The sequence below is a fragment of the Thamnophis elegans genome, chromosome 5 (assembly GCF_009769535.1).
Source record: "Thamnophis elegans isolate rThaEle1 chromosome 5, rThaEle1.pri, whole genome shotgun sequence".
Taxonomy (NCBI): Eukaryota; Metazoa; Chordata; class Lepidosauria; order Squamata; family Colubridae; genus Thamnophis; species Thamnophis elegans.
The window spans coordinates 27,816,851-27,826,378 of record NC_045545.1 but is presented as its reverse complement, the minus strand read 5'-3'; the positions used below and the strand labels follow the sequence as shown (position 1 = coordinate 27,826,378).

The window sequence follows — 9,528 nt, the reverse complement described above, 5'->3', positions numbered from 1 at the left end:
ATTTCCTTAATTACTGTACATTGATAATAGCATTTACTCTGGCAACCCCAATGCTATTCAATCAAGTGAGATTCAATACAAAAAAAGCTGATTTGCCAGAAGGAGGTTTAGCATAAATGCCTGTCATCATATTCTATTTTTAAAGGTAAAGTTACTTCTTGTGGAATTGTTATTAAAAAATGTAATACAATATTCTTCTGAGTTTTGTTCTAACACCCCCGCCCGCATCATCTGCCCAATATTTTCCATTATGTATCTTTCCCTATCAACCATTCTAAAATATTTGATCCCGTTCTACTTTGAAAAACAATGGGAGTGCGTGCTTCTTATCTTACTCGGATGTAGATTTTATGTTTATTGTATCAAGTTTTCCTCCCTTTAATTTTATATTGCTGCACTTAGTCATCGCTTGATTAAGTGATGACTAAGGGGAATGGTTTATAAAATTGAAATTTTGCAGCAAATGTAGTACATGATGAAAATGCCGACTTCAGCGTTACAACATCTTTTGGCAGAAGGTTAAAGAGGACATTTAAATATAAAGGCAAACTATGATGGATCAAAGCTCATAAAACAAATGAAACCCAGATAACAGTGTATTAAATTACTATAGGAAAAAAGAAATGATCTATTCAGATAACTAATTTGAGCTCCACAAGACAAATTACTAAAGGGAAGACAAGGCTTATTTTTCTCTAGTTTCTTAACCAAAGAAGCAGAACAACAATATGCATTATACCTTTTTCTCAAAGTGAAATGGCATCTGTGCACATGAAGCACCACAATGTAGACACGTATAGTAGCTTGAGACTTCTCTAGTTCTACCTTTGTTTGCTTACCAGAGGATAATCGGAGATTATTTCCATAACAGAAATCTGCTAAAAAAACATATCCATGTTTGGAACTCTTTTAGTAGCAGCAAATCTAAGCTAGGAGTTGCAGAGCATTCGACATCAATTTTTAAAGGGCTTGTAAAGTGGATTTGACTTTAAACAACAGTTAAGATCTTCCAAGCTGACAAAAGTGACATTACCAATAACCAGTTGTGTATAGGGACACAAGATATTTTATGATTGGAGAAGTGACATATATTTATGTTTACATTCCTCAAGAACAGCAAGATAAAATGCTACAAATATTTAACTCCAACCTGGGAAAAGAGACAATGATGTAAATATTCCTAGGGAACAATATTCTTATTCTATTGAAGGAGGTGAGCCAAGACACTTAAGCTCTGGAGAACCTTTAACATAGGAAGCTATTTATCATAACAAGCTTGGTTGAGACTGCTCCCCATACTGAACCAATTAGAGAAGCTTATTTCGTCATACTCCATAACTCGCCATGATACATTTCCAAGACTGGCGCAGTGCAGTAATTGAATTTTGATCAAACACACATGGCCCATAACCCACTATGAAACTTTCAGAACAGTTCGCAGCTTCTAAATATCCCATCAACTTATTGCCAAAAGGACAGAATGTACTTGATGTGAGGGAGCAAGGGAGGGAGTGAATGAGCTGGAACCTGGTACATCTGCACAACAACACATTTTTGTATGTGGTTTCTCCTTTTCTCATTTTTAAATAGCAGTAGGAAAAGGGATGTTGAGTGCTGAGGTAATTGCTTCTTGTTTTTCCCTTTACATCCGCACACCTTTTTCAGTTTTTGTACAACTTGTATAAAGTTTTTTGTGCAGTAGTTCATGATGCATTCATCATTAAAAGTCCATCGGTTGCTTTTATTTACCAAACAATTTAAAAGATAAGTCACTGTCTTCTTTTCAATAAGGTTACAGTTGGCACAAAGGCTCTAACTCCTTTTGTGCGGTCAGCAGAGTGTAAAATAACATAGCCAACTATTTTTCCTTTGTGCACAAAGAGCTGATGACAAAGAGTTGATGAAACTTCTCAGTCCTCTATAGACGGTGCTCTTCCATCATTTCATACACAGATATCTTCTCACACTCAAATAAAGTAAGTGAACTCCTGGAAAGAAAATGATCAGCCATAAAATGTGTGCATAGGTAAAGTATAAGAGAATACATTTAAAGCTTTTTCTTCCTTGGCAAGTACAAAAAGCACATCCCAAAAATTTAAGATTGTACAGTTTTAGTCCTTGCAATAATAAAATTAAGCATTGTTATACAGTACTTGAACAGCAGTTATACCAGTGACGGTGAACCTTTTAGGCATAGAGTGTCCAAATTGGAAGGTGCACGTGTGAGCACCAGAATACCACAAACCTGGCAACCAGCTGGCCGGCACACATCCGCATGTCGAAAACGCGACGACCAGGTAGCCGGCACGCATGCACACATCAGAACCCCAATGACCAATTGGCTGAGCTGGGGCGATGACGCGCATGTCCACAGACATGGCTCTTTCTGCCACCTCTGGCGCGCATGCCACAGGTTTGCCATCAGTTATACCATATTATCAAGAAGGAAGGTTAGTTTGTCTTCAATTTTGTTTTATCCATTATTTTACTGTATAAGATTCTATATTCAGATACGTTACTATGCTATGGGCACCCAATGGGATTTTCTTCCAACACCGTCACCCCATACTTCAAACATATTTCCAGCACTGCTTGCAAATTCATAGTTTGATAGTTATGTTGCATAAGCATATTTGTTTTTCCTTCCTTAGATCACTATCTGTAATTTAAAGCAGTGGTTCTCAAACAGTTTGGTCTCATAATCCTTTTATGTTCTTAAAAAGGCTTGATGAGCTCAAAGAAGTTTGATTTGTTGACTGATATGTGTATGTGTGTGTGCGTCTTTGAGTCTATCTTGACTCTTGGAGACTTCTGAACACGTCCCTGCAATATTCTTAGCAAGCTTTAGTAAGATTTGCCATTGCTTCTTCCCTAGGGTTGAGAGAGTGACTAGTCCAAGGACTCTGAGGCAGCTTTGGGCCTAAGACAGAACTAAAACTCACACTCACCTAGGCTCTAGCCTCATGCCTTAACCACCGAACTGGCTTTCTATATTTACTATATTAGAATTTAAAATGAACAGTTAAAAAAGATACTTACTTTACTTTGCGCATCCCATGAAAGGGACTCCCAAACTTTAAGAATTGCTGATCTAAGGTATACCTACAGCGTGGAATCCTTAGTGCTCTCTGAGCTTGGCTGTTTTCCTGCAGACATTTCATTTCCACACTAGATAACATAATCAGTACAGCCAAAAACAGCCAAGCACAAAGAGCATCAAGGACCTCACAGTTCAACCCAGAGTTACTAATATTCTCTTCTACTGGTGTATCTACAGTGTTCAAAACTACTGCCTATACTTGATATACTAGATGTGAACTGGGACATTAGATACCTAAGGCTACGTTCTTTGAAAGAAACAAAGGAAGTGACAGTAACAGTAGTTACAGAATCTCACTTTATCTGGAACAGGATACTTCTGAATGATATACTTTTGTTCAGCTTTCAGTTGTTCACACACTAATTAAATGTTATTTATTCTATTCCAATTACAAAGCAGAACTTAGAAGGCCATGTGTCTGCATACCTGCCACACAAAGAAGTCACCTTTAACAGAGCAACATATATGAAGAAACCTCATGACATGACACCAACCTAGCTAATGAGTTTACTAAGTTCTATAGAGACAATATAAATACATATTAAACCTTTTTCCCATTTAACCTATGCCTAAAAGGTAGAGCTATCAGGACTGGCAGAGAGAGTCCTGTTTGTACTTAATATAGAGATTATTTTTGGTTGCAACGACATAAAAAGATGTTGAGACATTAGAAAGAGTGTAGAGAAGAGCAACACAGATTATTAGGGGACTGGAGGCTAAAACATGGGAAGAAGGTTGCATGAATTGGGTATGTCTAGTTTAAAGAAAAGAAGGACTAGGGGTAACATGATAGCAATTCCACTATCTAAGAGTCTGCCACAAAAAAGTGGGAGTCTATCTATTCTCCAAAATATCTGAAGGCAGGACAGGAAGCAATGGATGGAAACAAATCAAAGAGAATAGCAAGCTAGAACTAAGGAGAAATTTCCTGATCGTTAGAACAATTAATCAGTGGAACAATTTGCCTCCAGAAGTTGTGAATGTTCCACCACTGGATATTTTAAAGAAGAGATTGGACAATCATTTGTCTGAAATGGTATAGGGTTTCCTGCCTGAGCAGGGGATTGAAATATAAAACATCCAAGGTCCCGTCAACTCTGTTATTCTGTTAAGCAAGACAGTGTGGGTTAGCGATATTGACTTTTTCAGGTTAAAGGTTTGAAGGCAGAACTGAGAAAGCTGTCTACATGAACTTTTAAATGGAGCAAGTTTTCCTTAAAAACTGGTGTCACAGGAGATAACATTACAAAAACAATCCAAAACCTGAGACTGTATTAGATGGATATTCACATATTTTTGGATGCGCTTTGCAGGTAGAAAATACTGAATTGTGCATAGGAAAAACATAATTTTTCCAGTTCTTAGACATGAACATATACTGTGGTTAAAAGTAAACTTTGCTAATAATTACCATACTAAAAATCAATCAACTGAAAGCCAAAGCTTTTCCCCATTAATCATAAAAAAAGTATTTTTTTATTCTTGTGTTGGAGAGGCTGAAAATGAACATAACTCCATTGCTATAAACAATGTAGTTCTATTTCTACTCTGTATAAATGTACAGTTGTACAGCCATATAAACATCCCGTTCTGAAGAGGGATAAAGCCAAATTACTTCAGAAGAGGATTTACACAGCAATTTCTTTAATAGATCATGATGTATAGAATTGTCAACAAACAATTTAGGAACATTATCTTATGCTTCATATGCAATGCTGCAAACTATTTTTTCTTTGTTATGTGTGTGTGTGTGTTGGTGTGTGTGTGTGTGTGTGTGTGTGTGTTTCTGAAGATTCTGAAAGCAGGGACTGTGTGTGTGTGTTTGTGTTTTTTCTTTTTTTAATATGTGCAATGGACTGTTAAACACACCACTTAAGTCTACATAACTTCCCACAAAGAATAAGAAATCCAGAGATATCTCACATTTTTTTAAAAAAAATAGATGGATTGTATGTAATGTTATCACTGAAGCAAAACCTATCAGAAAGACATTCAGAATGCACAACTGGGTTTTAAAAGTTCAGTATTTGCTTCCTACTATTAAAGCCTCAGCCTTGAATGAGAATTTAGTTTAAGCAGAGGTTCTCTTGGTCTTGATCAGCAAAGGATAAAAGAGACATTGCTGCTGAGTGGAACATGCAAATACTAAAAGGTAATAGTTAGGCATACCTCTAGAAAATAGGAATCTCCTAAGAGTGAGGGAATCAAACCATACTGTTTTGCTAAAAGCTGTATAAACACTTACGAATCCAGATATAGTTTCACTAAGTCATAATTAATATCAGGTAATCCAGTATAGAAAAACATTGTTCTTACTGTCTCCCAAACTACCACTCAATAACTTCAATACCAATGTGGCTAGTAGTGGTGAGCAAATTAATCTACATTATTTGGAATATTCTACTACAGTTATGCCTTTATCCAGTTACAGAATACATAGATATGTAGGGATTCATTATCAAAAGTGTAAATGGCATAAATGGTCGCATTATTCAATAAATATAGCAAGATATTCCCTTCCCAATCCATTTTTCCAGAGCTGACTCAAGAAGTAAACTTTACTGCAGAAAATTGGGAAGCCGTAGAGATATATTTCATCTAGCACCACAGAGAGATTGTTTCTTTTATATAGTTTGAAACATGGATCTCTACTCTCACTTTTTCATGCCAACATTTGTGTGGCTATTCATTTCTTGACCTTGATGTTCTCTGCATGAGAATCAGAGTCTCCCCAGCTTCAACCCTTACCAAAAATGCCTTTGGAACAGGGGTATGCAATTAATTTTCCCAAGGGGACTACATGGCAAACTGGGACTGCTGTGGAAGGCCCTGCCCACCTATCTACAGCGCTGCTGCTGCTGCCCACCTCCAATACTGCACTGATGTCCCACTCCCGATGTCCATACCATGCTCCCAATGCCCTGTTCCCCAAGTCCCAGACTGGGATCGCCTATGGGCTGGATGTGGCCCATGGGCTGTAAAATGATCAGGTCTGCCTTAGAAGGTATGTCATTCTGTTTTATTTTTACAAATTTTACATAGTATAATCTAAGTCTTAATTGCAGAATTTAGGATAGACTGTAACATTCAGTGACCATTCAAAAACTCACACTGAATGTCTATCACAAATTCTAAAATTAAATTTTAGATTATACTGTGTTGGCTAATTCAATCCAGATTAATAGTGTGAAAAATGTTTAAGATGTAGCTGCCATAGCCAAATAACAAAAACCTCAGCCCACTGTAACAAAAAGATTACGTACACACTTAATGGTTGAAGAGCTTTACTGAAATAAAGATAACTATAATTAATATCTCATGAGTTTCACCACTTAAGTGCAGGTTCTGTTCCTGCGTGAAGATACTTATCACATTTAAAATGCATTTAAAGTCTTTAATACAAACCAGCAGTTATAATATATTTACTACAATTGCCTTATCAAAGTAGGGTAAGTGGTAGCTTTATTTTGAAAATATGACTTCACGTTGAACTTAAACTGTGTCATTTTTGCAGGTGATAAAAGACTGAGAAGGACCATAAGAAAAATCTGTCAATATAGATAGAAGAGGACTTTATTTACAATTGCCTTGCAGTTGGAGACCCAATTCTACAATTGGAACATTAGATCAAATTTTTAGCTATCTCGTACAAATGCCTTATTTGGTCTGAAAGCTGACAGCATGACTTTAACACTATTTGCTGTTTATTAAAGATACATATATTTGTTAGAGATATGCTGGGAATTAATGTTCCGATCTCAGTATTTAATGGGGGCAGAATGAACTAAAAATAATACTGGTGTCTTACAGTAAATAATAATAATAAAACAACACAACAACAACAACAACTCTGCCATTGCCGGTCCCAAGCCCGGCTGAGAAAGGAGGAGGGTTGGGGTCAGGTTGGCAACCTGGTCCCATTAAAAAAACCGCCAACCCATACATATGGTGAAAGAAACAAATAAAAATTCTATACCGCATCGGTTGTTGTGAGGGTTAACAAGCGCCGCGGCAGATGTTGGGATCCCTGGACATCCGTCGACAAGTGGGCTACAAGTGGACCAGCCAACAAAATGACAAAAATATAGTGCAGATGAAAACCGTGCCATAATGGCCTGTTACTACAACTCAGAGCCAGAAAAAAGAGGTTATTTAAAGCGAATGTATGAATTATGGAAACAATATCCAGATTCAAATGTTAGTGAACAACGACTAGCAGATCAAAGATTTATACGGAATAAAGTGTTTAGTGAAGTTGAACTTGAGGAAATTCAGGCAAATTGCAAAACTAAAAAACAACATCACAAGCAGAAATAACTGATATCCAAGACATAATTAAAGACATTGTAGTAGAACTCCCAGAAGAAACTGTCGGGGAGGAAATAACAACACTGCCACCAGAACCAGTTATCACTGAACCAACTGATGAACTAACTCTAAAACAAAAAGAATTGAAGGATAGGATCATGGAGCATTTTCTGCTTAATGAGGAAAGGCAACGTCTACCATCATTAAAAACTGTGCCTAAGAAAATTTGGGCCCCTATCATGAAAATGGTTAATGCAGTGTTTTCAACAATTGAACCGGGATCCATCTTGGAAATGAACCAGTTAATGTATAGTGCAGCTGTAATAGTCACTAATGAACTAGGCATTAAAATCAAAGTTCCTAGTCACACAATGGAAAAAGCATCAAAGCCAAAGTGGAAAATCCGATTAGAACAAAAAGTTAAAAAATTAAGGGCAGATGCTAGCAACTTAAAGAACATGCATGAGCAATGGCTTAAAAACAGCAAAATCATAGATCAGCTAATCAGAAGATATAGATTGGATACAAGAAACATCAATGAAGCTTTAGAGATTGTAAAACAGCAGATAACAGCAACAGCTAGAAAAATTGAAAGATATGAGGCATGAATCATCCAATACAAACAAAATCAGAAATTTCGATCAGACCAACGGCGTTTTTATCAAAGTCTTAATGTAAATGGTGACACCAAAAGTGAAAAACCAGAAAAGCAGGCCACAGTTGAATTCTGGAAAGAATTGTGGGAAAATGCAAAGGACTACAATAAGGAGGCAAAGTGGATACATGACTTTGAGAAAAGCATTGGCAACAAACAAATGCAAGTATTAGAAATAACAACTTAGATGGTCAAAAATCGAGTAAAAAAGGTAAAGAATTGGACATCACCTGGAAAGAACCAATTACATGGTTTCTGGCTCAAATATCTGACCAGTTTACATGCAATATTGGCCAGGCAACTGAATGAAATTTTACAAAAGGGCCAAATTGATGAATGGTTGACACTGGAAAAACATACTTGATTCAGAAATAACATGCTTGCCAACAACCTTCAAATTACTCACAGGCATTATTGCAGATAACATGATGGATTATTTGGACAAAAAACATCTTGCCAGTAGAGCAAAAAGGCGACAAAAGAAGAAGCAGGGGCACAAAAGATCTAATTGATAAAATGATATTAGAAAATTGTAAGAACAGAAAAATGAACTTGAATATGGTCTGGATTGATTTCAAAAAGGCATTCAACTCATTGCCACATAGTTGGATTGTAAAATGCTTAGAAACAACTGGCATTAGCAAAAATATTACATCCTTTACTGAAAAGGCGATGAAACAATGGAGAACTGAGTTGGCAGTAGGGAATGAGAACTACGGAATGGTTAATATCAAGCGAGGAATTTTCCAGGGTGATTCACTTTCACCTCTTCTCTTCATCATCGCCATGATCCCACTATCAGTAATCTTAAAAAAAATGAAATTAGGCTACCAAACAGCCAAAGAAGCTGAAAAAATTTCGCATTTATTATATATGGATGATTTGAAACTCTCTGGAAAGTCAGAAATAGAAATCCAATCACTGACAAACACAGTCCGAGTATTCAGCACCGATATTTCAATGGAGTTTGGCATCGAAAAATGCGCCACTGTACCCATAAAAAGGGGCAAAATCACTACATGTGAGGGAATTGAAATGCCCAATGGCCAACTAATTAATTGCAGCGGAAATGAAGCCTACAAATACTTAGGCATTCTGCAGTTGGATAACATCAAGTATGGAGAAAAAAAACTATTGTCAGGGGAGAGTATACCAACAGAGTTAAGAAAATTTTGAAATCTAAATTGAATGGTGGAAATACAATCAAGGCCATAAATACCTGGGCAATACCAGTTATAAGATACACAGCTGGTATAGTTAACTGGACACAAGCTGATTTGGACATTTTAGACCGAAAAACCAGGAAACTAATGACAATGCACTACAGTTTACATCCACGTGGTGATACTGATAGATTATACCTGACCCGAAAATCAGGTGGCAGAGGATTATTACAAGTGAAGCAAATAGTTGAAGAAGAAAAACATGCACTGGCTGATTATTTAAAAGAAAGTCAAGAACATCT

General features: G+C 36.7%; 1 protein-coding gene across 1 annotated transcript in view; it reads right to left on the bottom strand.

Annotated features, from left to right (window-relative positions):
* Nucleotides 1-401: 401 nt before the first annotated feature.
* Nucleotides 402-9,528, bottom strand: part of TM2D1 (TM2 domain containing 1) — a 28,045-nt gene continuing 18,918 nt past the window's right edge. The window contains exon 7 of the mRNA XM_032218773.1: nt 402-1,988. The gene's annotated coding sequence lies outside the window, so the exon portion shown is untranslated. The remainder of the gene's footprint in view (nt 1,989-9,528) is intronic.